The sequence below is a fragment of the Rhinoderma darwinii genome, chromosome 1, assembly GCF_050947455.1.
Source record: "Rhinoderma darwinii isolate aRhiDar2 chromosome 1, aRhiDar2.hap1, whole genome shotgun sequence".
Taxonomy (NCBI): Eukaryota; Metazoa; Chordata; class Amphibia; order Anura; family Rhinodermatidae; genus Rhinoderma; species Rhinoderma darwinii.
The window spans coordinates 359,284,724-359,297,023 of NC_134687.1; the positions used below are offsets into that span (position 1 = coordinate 359,284,724).

At 38.0% G+C, this 12,300-nt stretch overlaps 1 protein-coding gene across 48 annotated transcripts in view; it reads left to right on the forward strand.

Annotated features, from left to right (window-relative positions):
* PTPRD (protein tyrosine phosphatase receptor type D) overlaps positions 1-12,300 on the forward strand; it is a 1,823,241-nt gene that overhangs the window by 245,467 nt on the left and 1,565,474 nt on the right. For all 48 annotated transcript variants that reach the window (XM_075826835.1, XM_075826978.1, XM_075827034.1 and 45 more), the window contains exon 3: positions 1,403-1,425. The gene's annotated coding sequence lies outside the window, so the exon portion shown is untranslated. The remainder of the gene's footprint in view (positions 1-1,402; positions 1,426-12,300) is intronic.

The following is a 12,300-nucleotide window of genomic DNA, read 5'->3' on the forward strand; positions in this document are numbered from 1 at the left end:
CTCGGGAAGGTTGTTTTTATTGGATTCAGTATGAATCTGATGGAAAAAAAATGTCATATGCCATTGCATGCCGTATTACGAGGATGTTGTCCCCAGGAAACATTGCTTGTAGAGCAAAATATCTCAGTTTTATGGTGACTTACGGAGGCACAATATAGCGGCCTGACGAAGCCGGTCTACAAGTCCCGGACCGAACACACTGCAGGGAGCCTGGCTCCTAGCATCATAGTTATGTACAATGCTAGGAGTCCCTGCCTCGCTGCCGGACAACTGTCTCGTACTGAAAACATGATTACAATACGGGACAGTATTTCTGCAGCGAGGCAGGGACTCCTAGTATGATGCTAGGAGCCCGACTCCCTGCACTGTGTTCAGTCCGGGAATTGCGGCCGAAATACGTCCGTCAATTACAGACGTAATGACCTCGTGTGAACATACGCTTAATGTTTATCTTAATTTGTTATTATGTTATCCCGTTATTCTGTTGGCTTCAATGTGACTTCCATATAAACCCTAAATGTACTTATGACCTTTGGAACATATTCAATTATCCTGTACAGACAAATCTATGTATTATTCTGAAGCCACAACCACTGTTACATGGTATTTTCCGATTTACAATCCTTTTTAAAAATTCTGTAAAAGTAAATCTCAGGTGATATATCTCAATTATTAAAGGGTTCTTTAAAATCTCTTTAAAACACAACAAGAGTACAAGAAATAAGCAAATTACTGTATTTGTTACCCATTTGCGAATTGTTCAACTTATTTTGGGAGCAATGTGCCAAATAGCCATTCATACAGACAAACAACTGCATTATTTTTTATTTGTTCTCAAAGTACCTAAGAAACATGAAATGAAAGAAACCTTGTGCAGCTTTGTATAAAGCCTTGAGGGGGTGGCTTTGTATAAAGGGTGACACTTTTTACAGCAAATTTTTCATCTATTTTGATACCTTTCTGAGAACGAATAAGCAAATGAAAATGTCCATCTGATCTCTGAAATGAGGAGCAATGCATTATTTCAGTCACTCTTTGTAACTGTTCACTATTGAATGATATACACACTTTTAGTAGAAAATCTACAATAGAAGTATTATTTTAGGAATTTAGAGATGTAGCCAACATTAATGGATTTTGTTATTGTAGAAAATGTACTATTCGAAACTTGACAAATACTTTATTAGAGTAGAGTCCATCTGTTTACCCGACTGCAATATATTTCTTTTAAGTCTCTTTTTGTAGTTTGACAGTGGTGCACCTGGATATTACTATTTGCTCTAGTAATAATTTCTCTTCAAATATTGCAAGAATGTAAATAATTGAAATGTAGCCAGATTTATTGTGATATTTGTAGATTAAAATGTTTGATTTATGAATTTTTTTTTTGTCTTCCTTACAGGTGTGAAAACACTTCGAAACAAGGTAAGTGTACCACCATTTCTATGTATTTTAATGTATTATTTCTTGTAATGACTTTATTATGGTTGTAGTACATAGCCTATTTGGTTCACATTTGCTAGTGTTAGCAATCTGAAAATTGAAATTTTTTGTTGAACTTCTTATTATAGATGAGCAACAATTAAAAATCTTCTGTCCGAATCACATATGATAAAATGTTTGACATATTTGAATTATGTTATTGGATGTGTGGTACCTATAGTATACTATATTACATTAGCAGCCAATGTTAGGTAATGGGACCTATTTTTCTGGCTTTATCAAATTCTGTGAGGTTGTTTTAACTTCCCCAGCAATTGTCATGAAGAACTTGTCAGTCCTTATTCCTATCCCAGCTTGAGCGCATTTTGTCTGCTGTGGATAAAAAAATAAATCCGCAGAAGAACGCAAATCAGTTCACTCATCTCGTCTTCTAATAAGGGTTTACACTCTAAGCAGAATTTTTACAAAAATGTTTCTAAGTTTCTTTGATCCTCTGTGTTGTTCATGGCATTATATTTTACGGTTCACTCCTACTGTCATTATATGTGAACATCTAACATTGTGTTTTGTGTTTCTTTAAGAGTTTAATGTCTCATTGCAAAATAACAACCCGGGAACCAGTAGACTATGGGTACGTTCACAAAGGCCGGTTTTGCTGTGGAAATCTCTGCAGCAAATCTGACTCAGATACTGAGGCGAATTTCGGCCAAAGGTCTGCATCAAATCGTGTTTGAGTTTGTGCAGACTTTTGGCCGGAATTGCTGCTGCAGACACCAAATGAGGAGATAATAAAAAGTCCATACTCACCTCCCCCTGGTCTTCCATAGCGACACTTCACTCCTACCAGTGCTGATGTCTGTGCTGCCAGCCTCCTGGGATGACGTTTTCTTCCATGTAACTGTTGTAGCCTGTAATTGTCTGTAGCGCTCACATGGAATGAAATGTCATAATAGGAGGCTGGCAGCATTGCGACCAGTTGGGGAGGAGAAAGATGTAACTATGGGAACGTCAGGGGAGTAGAGTATAAACATTTTTTTAAATTTTTAAGTAAACTATTTTTTTCTCTACTTGCAATTTTTGGGCAAAGTAAGCAACAAATTTGCAACCATTCCGCAGCATATATTGTCATGCTGTGGATTAAAAAATTGTCTTCGCAAGTTAGTTTCTGCAGTCTGGATGAGATTTTTCAAATTTTCTCCCCATTACTGCTACTATAATATGCTGCAGATTTTCAATAGCCTATAGCTGCCTAGCCTTTCTCTAAACCAACAGATTTTGCAGAATTTGTCAATGTAGCGGAGCAGAACTGGAATTCTTAAATGGAGCCTGTTAGCTCTGAGTGCAGCATAAAATAGTGACAGACACGCAGATTTCAGCTAAACCTAAAACATTGCAGCTCGATGCGAGCAAAAAGGCCAGCGTATAAAACATTGCAGTTCGATGCGAGCAAAAAGGCCAGCGTATAAAACATTGCAGTTCGATGCAAGCAAGAAGTCCGACGTATACGTGAGCTGCAACCCCCCCCCCCCCCCGTCCAGCCGCCACTGATTGACAGTTATCTCCCTATGCACAGTAATTCACAGCGCTCTCATCGAGATGCAACGTTTAAACTGTAAATGCTCCAAAATCACATAACTATCACACATAAGTGGCAGACCGCTGAAATTAGCGTGAGTGTGACTATTTTATGCTGCCCTAAGTAAGGATAAATTCACAACATGCATGTAGTGTATTGTTGACTCATTTTCTGGGAAAATATATATGCTGATATTTTTAATGCCAATCATTGGCAGAGGAATGCTAATGTATATACCATTTAAAATGGCATCGGTGACTGTAAAATTTGCACAGGGTGTAAATTTAGACTTATTTTTTTTTAAACATATTTTAACCACAATGAATGATCAGTTATTTAAAAAAATGTTACAAGTCCCTGTTGGGCACTTTCATTAGTACAATCAGCATATACATGCCACTATTTCTGAATGCATGTTCAATCATAATGCATATGTATTGTTAATGCAAATGTTGGATAAGTTCAGGTGTGTGCATCTGAATACTATACTATTATGTGCACATCATGAACTGGGTTTATGAAGATTAAAGACAATATAAACCTTTGTACACTTTTTAGATGAAATGTATGTGTTCTGTGTTTTTAAACATTTTTTGAATTGATATTTATTAAAAATGTTCTTCACTTTTTGGGATGCAGCTTCAATGCATTTGGAAAGTCTTCAGACCCTTTACATTTTTTCACATTTTGTTATGTTGAGGCCTTGTGCTAAAATAAAAAAAATAAAAATAACTCAATACCCCATAATGACAAAATGAAAATAGAATATTTGTAATCTCTGCTAATTTATTGAAAAGCAAAAACAAAAATATTGCATTGACATAAGTATTCAGACCCTTTACTCAGTACTTAGTTGAAGCATCTTTGGCAGTGATAACTGCCTCCAGTCTTCTTGGATATGATGCCACAAGGTTTTCACATGGATTTGTGGATTTTCTGCCATTTTTCTCTGCAGATCCTCTCAAGCTCTGTCAGGTTGTTTGGGAACTGTCGGTGGACAGCCATTTTCAGGTCTTTCCAGAGATGTTCGATTAAGTTCACATCAGGGCTCTGGCTGGGCCACTCAAGGACATTTACAGAGTTGTCCCTAAGCCACTCCTGTGTTGTCTTGACTGTGTGCTTAGGGTCATTGTCTTGTTGGAAGGTGAATCTTCGGCCAAGTCTGAGCTCCAGTTCATACTGGATCAGGTTTTCTTTAACAATATCTCTGTACTTTGCTCCATTCATCTTTCCCAGAACCCTGAACAGTGTCCCTGTCCCAGCCGCTGAAAAACACCCACAAAGCATGACACTGCCACCACCATGCTTTACTGTAGGGCTGGTATTGGGCAGGTGATGAGTAGTGCCTGGTTTCCTCCAAACATGACGCTTAAAGTTGAGGCCAAAAAGTTCAATCTTGGTTTCATGAGACCACAGATTATAGTTTCTCACAATGCTTAGATGCTTTTTTTGTTGTTGCAAACTTTAGGTGGGTTTTCATGTGTCTTTTACTGAGAAGAGGCTTTTTTTCTGGCCACTCTGCTATCAAGCCCAGATTGGTGGAGTGGTGCAGTGATGGTTGACCTTCTGGAAGTTTCTCCTATCTGCACACAGGATCTTCTCAGCCAGAGTGACCATTGGGTTCTTCGCCACCTCTCTTACCAAGGTCCATCTCTCGGGATTACTTAGTTTGGTGGGGCGACCTGCCCTAGGAAGAGTCCTGGTTGTTCCAAACTTCTTCCATTTAAGAATTATGGAGGCCACTGTGCTCTTGGGAACTTTCAGTGCAGCAGAGATGTTTTTTTATTCTTCTCCAGATCTCTGCCTCCCCATAATCTTGTCTCTGAGCTCCACAGGCAGTTATTTCTTAATACACTGTATGTGCTATACATAACAACTGCATAGCGTCGCTGTAAGACACATCTGTCAGTCAGCTGGACCGATGGCTCAGCTGCCAGCGGCTTATTTGTGCCTCTAACACACATGATAACTTTTTATACTGATCACATCTGGGTTCATGAACTTAGATGGGATCGGCGTTATGGTTGTTTTGTGTGTCAGAGACGCACAGAAGCTGCAGTCAGCCGAGCCATTGGTCCAGCGATTGATGTGTTAGGTTAACAGTGAATATATATATATATATATATATATATATGGCATATTATATGGCAAACAAAGATTCTGCATCACGAAAAGTAAAAAACTAAAAAACATTTTTAATAAATGTAAAGTTTGAAAATGTTTACAGACACATAACACATACACATACAAAGGTTTACTTAGCATTTACAGTTCTATATGTGTCAAAGTCAAGATCTTTATGTGTGAACTCAATGTACTGTACATGGAAGAAATCACGGGCCTCTAGCATTTAAGGAAACCCTGAGAACATTTAGTAACTTAATAAAAGTCTAAAATGCATCTACCATGTTACAAAGCCTAACACAAATATGTAAAATAAACCAGCCTATTATTTGGGAGGGGGAGAGTTTTTTTGTGCAAGAAAATCTGTTTTCTTTGTTTATATTTAGGAACGGCTTGTCTTCTTTTTTTTTTTTTAAACAAGTTGCAAATGTGGATGATAGACAATGTAAAATTTAACCCCTTCCCGCCACAGCCCTTTTTCAAATTTTAATTTTCGTTTTTTCCTCCCCACATTCCAGAAGCCATAACGTAGTTATTTTTCCATCGATATAGTACTATGAGGGCTTGATTTTTGCGGGACGAGTTGTAGTTTTTCATAGCACCATTTATTTCGCCATATAATGTATTAGGAAACGGGAAAAAAATTATTTGTGGGGTAGAAAATGAAAAAAAAACAGCGATTCCTCCATGGTTTTTTGCGTGCCGTTTTTACGGAATTCACTGTGCAATTAAAACAACATGTTAACTTTATTCTGTGGGTCAATACGATTATGGCGATACCAAATATGTATAGTTTTTTTCTAGATTTTACTAAGTGTAAAAAAGAAAATGTATTTTGCGTCGCCAAATTCCGAGAGCCATAAGTTTTTTATTTTTCCGTTGATTAAGTGGTATGAGGGCTTATTTTTTTGCGGGATAAGCTGTAGTTTTTAATAATACCATTTTGGTGTACATGCGACGGTTTGATCACTTTTTATTTCATTTCTTGTGGGAGATTAGGTGACCAAAAAATAGACATTCTGGGCTCTACAATTTTTTTTTTTAACGGCGTTCACCGTGCTTTTTAAATAATGATATATTGTAATAGTTCAGACTTTTACACGGTGATACTAATTATGTTTATTTATTAATTTTTTTACTATGCTCTAGGGGGAAAATGGGAAAAGGGGGGTTTTATGAACTTTCAATTTTTTTATTTTTTTTTTACACAAAAAACCACTTTATTTAACTCATTTTTACTTTTTTTATTAGTCCCCCTAGGGGACTTCAACCAGCGATCGTTAGATTGCTTGCACGATATACTGCAATACTAATGTATATCGTGATTCTGACAGGTACCTATTAAGCCCTGACGTAGGCAAGGCTTAATAGGTGTACAAAGATGGCGGACCTGGGGGCGTTCATTAAGCCCCCAGGCAGCCATAGCAACCATCGCCCCCCCCCCCGCGATTGCTTTGCGGGCGAGCGATGAGCTGTTAGAGGGGGTCGCCCCCCCTCTTTCCGACGATTTAAATGCTGAGGTCAGTATTGAGCGCAATGCCGCTAGTTGCTCTGAAGTGTCGGCATCGTATGGAGCAAGGTCACTGCGAGAGCCCGCTCCATACTTCCCCTACCCGACTTTGGCGTATGTATACGTCAAATGTCGGGAAGGGGTTAATATGGTAAAGCTGTATTTATTATCATTTTTTTTACCAATTTGCCATAAATTAGGTTTGGGGATTGTTGCATAGTTACATAGTTAGTACGGTTAAAAAAAGACACATGTCCATCAAGTTCAACCAAGGGAAGGGATAATACAAAAATTCTACACATTCACATAGGAGGTGATATTTTAGCTACTGTGACCAGCTCCTGCGGTAGACTATTCCATAGATTCACCGTTTTCACAGTAAAGAAGGCTTCTCGCCTCTGCAGATTGGACCTTTTATTCTCCAGACGGAAGGAGTGCACCCTTGTCTTTTGAGGGAATTTACATGGAACAGGTTTTCACTATATTTCTTGTATCGGCAATTCATATATTTATATAAGTTATTCATGTCCCCCCTTATTCTCTCTTTTCAAGGCTAAATAGGTTTACTTCTTTTAATCATTGCTTAGATTCTCCATGCCCCTTATTAGTTTAGTTGTGTTGTGGGACAACACAGTATAGCACTGAACATAGGCCTTCATTGAAGTCAATGGAGGAGCTTTAGTGCATGGACAATAAGTGTCTACATTGTGACTCATTGTAATAACAGTTAATGACAGCGGCCCTAAATAGTGGGACCCTCAATGAGCTATGCGAAAAAGTTTTTTTTAATAAATTCCTTAATGTTCAAAGCACAACAATGTTACTATTAAAAATATTCTGTTTTAGGAAATATAATGAGACCCAGTCTAGCTCATTAGCCACACAATATAATAAAATTAAATGGTCTTACAGTATATTTGAGTAGAAAGCACGTATTGAGATATATTATGGGTAACAATTTATCAAAGCAACATTAACTATATTGTTATTTTAAAACAAGTCCAATGAAATCCAATTTATTTTAACAATAGAGCAGTTAATAGAAGAGCTATTCTCATAATAGATAAGTGTGTACTTTTATCTGAAATGGTATGTGTACACTGGTAAAATAATATGTATTATATTTACAGTGCAATTTGCATTCTAAATACTGTTACATTAAAGAAATCTCTGATTACGAAAAAGAAAAGATGTTGGCACCAATTTAATTATGAGCCAGACACCGGCATTCAGCTAAATAAACAGCAAGATAATCCATTAGGCCTCATGCCCACTTCAGTTTTTTTCGTGAGGGTGCTATCCGTTTTTTTAACTGATACCCTGACACATTAATTTCAATGGTGGTGGTGGTTTCCACCAGTGACAACTGAATTGTAGGTAGGGGTGTCTAAAAAATATCTGAGAACAGAATCAAGGCCTTAGTACTGAGTCAGTGGGGATCATTGTTGTTTTAACTCCTGCCCGTTTTTTAATGAAACAGTCCCTGCCTTTTCATTGATTTCCATGAAACAACGGACTGCACACGGAAGCCATCCGTGTGGGGTCCGTGTTTCACGGAACCGTCATTAGCGGCTGTATAAGGGTCGATGGAAGTGTGCATGAGGCCTTAGAATGTAAATGTACACTTAAATATTAAGGTTTTGGTCTGATCATCCTCTTGATGAATTAAGCAGGGAATTCAGTAAATTGTCTCTTTCACTTGTGACTATGTGGACAAAAGTATTGGGACACCTATTCATTACACCTACACAAGCTTTAATGACATCCCATTCTAAATCCAAGGGCATTAATATGGAGTTGGTCTCCCCCCAAGAGCATTTGTGGGGTCAGACACAGACACTGATGGTAGACGAGAGGGCCTAGTTCACAATATCCATTTTAGTTCAAAGGTGTTCGATGTGGTTGAGGTCAGGACTCTGTGTGAGCCAGTCAACTAATTCCTTACCAAACTCACCCAACCATACCTTGCTTTTTGCATTGGGGCACAGTCATGCCGGAACAGAAAAGAACCTTCTCCAAACAGTTCCCACAAAGTTTCCACTGCTCCAGAGCCCATTGGTGGCGTGCTTTACACCACACTATCCGACGCTTGGCAGTGTGCTTGCATGCAGCTGCTCGGCCATAGAAACTTAAGCTCCCGGCGCACAGTTTTTGTACTGATATTAATGCCAGAGGAGGTTTGGAACTCTGCAGTTATTGTGTTAGCAGAGCCTTGGTGACATTGATGTACTTTATTAGCACTCGGCGATCTGACCTTACTTTATCTGGTCTACCACTTTGTTGCAGAGTTGCTGTGGTTTCTAAATGCTCTCACTTTACAATAATATCACTCACAAATGATTGTGGAATATCTAGGAGGGAAGAAATTCCACAAACTGACTTGTTGCAATGGTGGCATCCTATTACAGTACCATGTTAAAATTCAGTGAGATCTTTAGAATGACCCATGTTCCACAAATAATAGCAAAGGCAGGCTGCATGGCTAGGTGCTTGATTTTATACACCTATAACAATGGGACTGAATGAAACAACCAAATTCAATGATTAAGAGATGTGTCCCAATACTTTTGTGTATATAGTCATATATATATCGCTTAATATGTTAATATTGTAATAATATGGCAATTCTGACAAGGGCTCCTTTTTCCACAAATGGTGGTCCTGCTTATTTTTACAAGATTTCTGAATTAGATTGACAGAAATAATCAAATAAAATAGGTTCCATTCATTTCACAACAGATCCAGTCACCTTGATCCGCCTTTTCTTGGTGGCTGCCCGGCTCTTAGTCTATACGACGACTATATAGGTTTGAAGAAAACTTTTATTGGGAGTTTCGCGCTTGTGGTAGCTTCCTTTACAGCTAAGGTCTGTGACATAATTTCAAAGACTTTTAGCTATGGAATGAATTACCATGACATAACTACATCTGTATGATCCCCACTGACTCAGTACTAAGGCCTTGATTCTGTTCTCAGATATTTTTTAGACACCCCTACAGACAATTCAGTTGCCACCACCACCCACACTTTACTAGCTCACAGTTTGCAGTCTCATATTCATCGTTAACAGTACCATTTGGACTTTCAGTCTTATGTTTAACATATGCTTCTGTACTTGCTTTTATAGTATATGTCACACATATACTTAGTTTTTTTTTAGTCATAATGATGGCTTGTACTTGTGCATTATATTATTCTAACCATTAAAAATATATCTTCAAATGAAATAAATATGTTGTAATTGAAGTATCTGATGTTTTGTAGGTATCGCATCCTAGAGTAGCCTGCGTCACATTCCTGAATAGTTGTGTGCCTTATTGGGGTATATGATCCACACTACCATGAAAATTGTGATTGATGTGCTTAGTACTTAGGTCATAATAGCTTTAGCCCACAAGGTGTTGAGCAGAACAGGAAAGCCAACAAAAAGTTTAGAAACTCGAATATTTTAGTGGATTATTATTAAAATCTATATTTTAAGTTTGACATATTCACCTCACTCCTAACCACCCATAACAGGAGCTTTGGTGCCCCCATCCCATTTTCATTACTTTAGTAAACTTTACACTATTTGCTTTTGTGGCAACACCTTTGGAGACCACATCCCTGTGCATTTCAACCTGGAATGGGTGCTCTCTCTTCAGAGGCCCCATAGCTGCCCTTATGATACATATTCCCATGCATGTAAGTACTCTAGTCTAAAGGAAGTGTCCTTAAGAAATGCCAGACATGTAATTTTGATCAATAAGATCTTTGTACATTAAATTTTTTTTATAAGAGGTGATAAATCCCTGTGACTTGATAACTGAAATCCTGCTTATATCATATCTTTTTATTTCAAGGTAAGTCCGCTGGACAAAGAGGCTTTAGTGTTTTCATGTTACATTTTGCTCAAAAGTCACTTTTCAAAGCCATTACTACACTGAACAATTTCTACAATGTAGCCTGGCACATTTAACAATATATATAACATAATCTATTGTTATATTCCCGTAAATATAATATATAACATTATATATTTGAAAGAATGGCAATTGCAAGATTAATGCACCTTTGTTGGCTCGTGGTGCAATATAAAGGAATGGATTTGCCTATTTGTGGATCAGAGTAGCAATGCACAGCTATAAATGTCATAAAGGAATACTGAATGGCATATTAAAATCTGCATTTACTGGGTAATAATAAGAGTGGCAGCAGTCATAGTGATTTTTATGTTACTTAGAAATTCAACAATAAAAATACAGTAAAAGGTCTATTAAAATCTTTTTTCTTACCTTGGTTACTTTTTGTATTTTGAGCTTTTAGATACACTGGTTAAAAACAAGATTTTAGCCTTTATGATTGGTTATTAAGAGGCTGTAGTTGACAATTCATTTTTTCCTTTTAAATGCTCAGTCTTGTCATTTCAAATGGTATTTAGACCAAGGTACTTCAAAAGATGTATCATATGTTAAAAACAGGTTAGGGAATGAATGTAGGTGGAGAAAGGTTCTGCTTTGTTTCCATTTATTGCTGATTGACCTACAAACTCTTTTGCAAAGTATCACAGACTACCAAAACCTTTATCAAAGAGGCATTTTGTCAAATGTTACGATAGAAGTTAGAATGCAGAGACATATAAAAGCTTTAGGTGGTTTCAAGAACATAATAATACAATATTCTCTGAGCCATGCACTGACAGCACATATTGTAAGTGGGATGTGGAGTGCATATGCGTCATGACTGTGTGATCCAAAAGAGATAATTTCAATATTTAGATGCGTTCCATAATTTTATGTATCATGTATACCATTGTGCATGGCATAGCCAAGGGTAAGTAAGGCTAAGTGGAATTATCTACTAATAAACAACAATTTAATTTACACTGTAGTCTCTGGTATAATTAGGATATTCACACATTAAACAAGCTTTAAACAACAATATAGATTATATGATATACTTGGTATCTTTACAGCTAGTCTAGAAGTAGCACCTAGCACACTGTTAGGCCAATAGATTCAACAAACTGAGTTCATGTCTGTATGTAATAGTCCAGAAATAGGAAATATTAAACAAGTGCTGATCCAGCAATGTTACTATTACTCTATTAATTGAAGGGAGTTTGTCACCAGAAATTGTCCTATCAAAGCAGCAGCACGGTAATATAGTGTAGCCTCACCTGAATATAACGCTGTTTTCGTTTTTCAGATGAGCTGCTTTTTGGAGCAACGAGGGCGTCACCGTTGCTCCAGACTGCTATGTGTTGTAATCCCCAGTCCGTCCTTCCCTTCCTACTTTCATTGACACGGCCAGGCATCGTAGAAGATGTGATCATGCCTGACCCCGTATTCTTCTGAGCGCGTCCGCGCCTCAGTTTCGGAATCAGCACATGCACAGTGCAGCACCCGGGTGTAGTGTGACGTAATCAGCTCATGCATAGCAGAGACAATTCGACCATAAAACCTCTCTGCTGTACGGCGCATGTGCCAATTGCGAAGCCGAGGTGCAGGCATGCTCAGTAGAATACGGGGCCAGGCATGATCATGTCTTCTACACTGCTTGGCACTGTCAATCAAGGAAGGGAGGGAGGGACGAACTGGGGATAGAAGGTAGGGCAGCTTGGTGCAACAGTGATGCCCTTGTTGCTCCAAAAAGCTCATGTGCATAT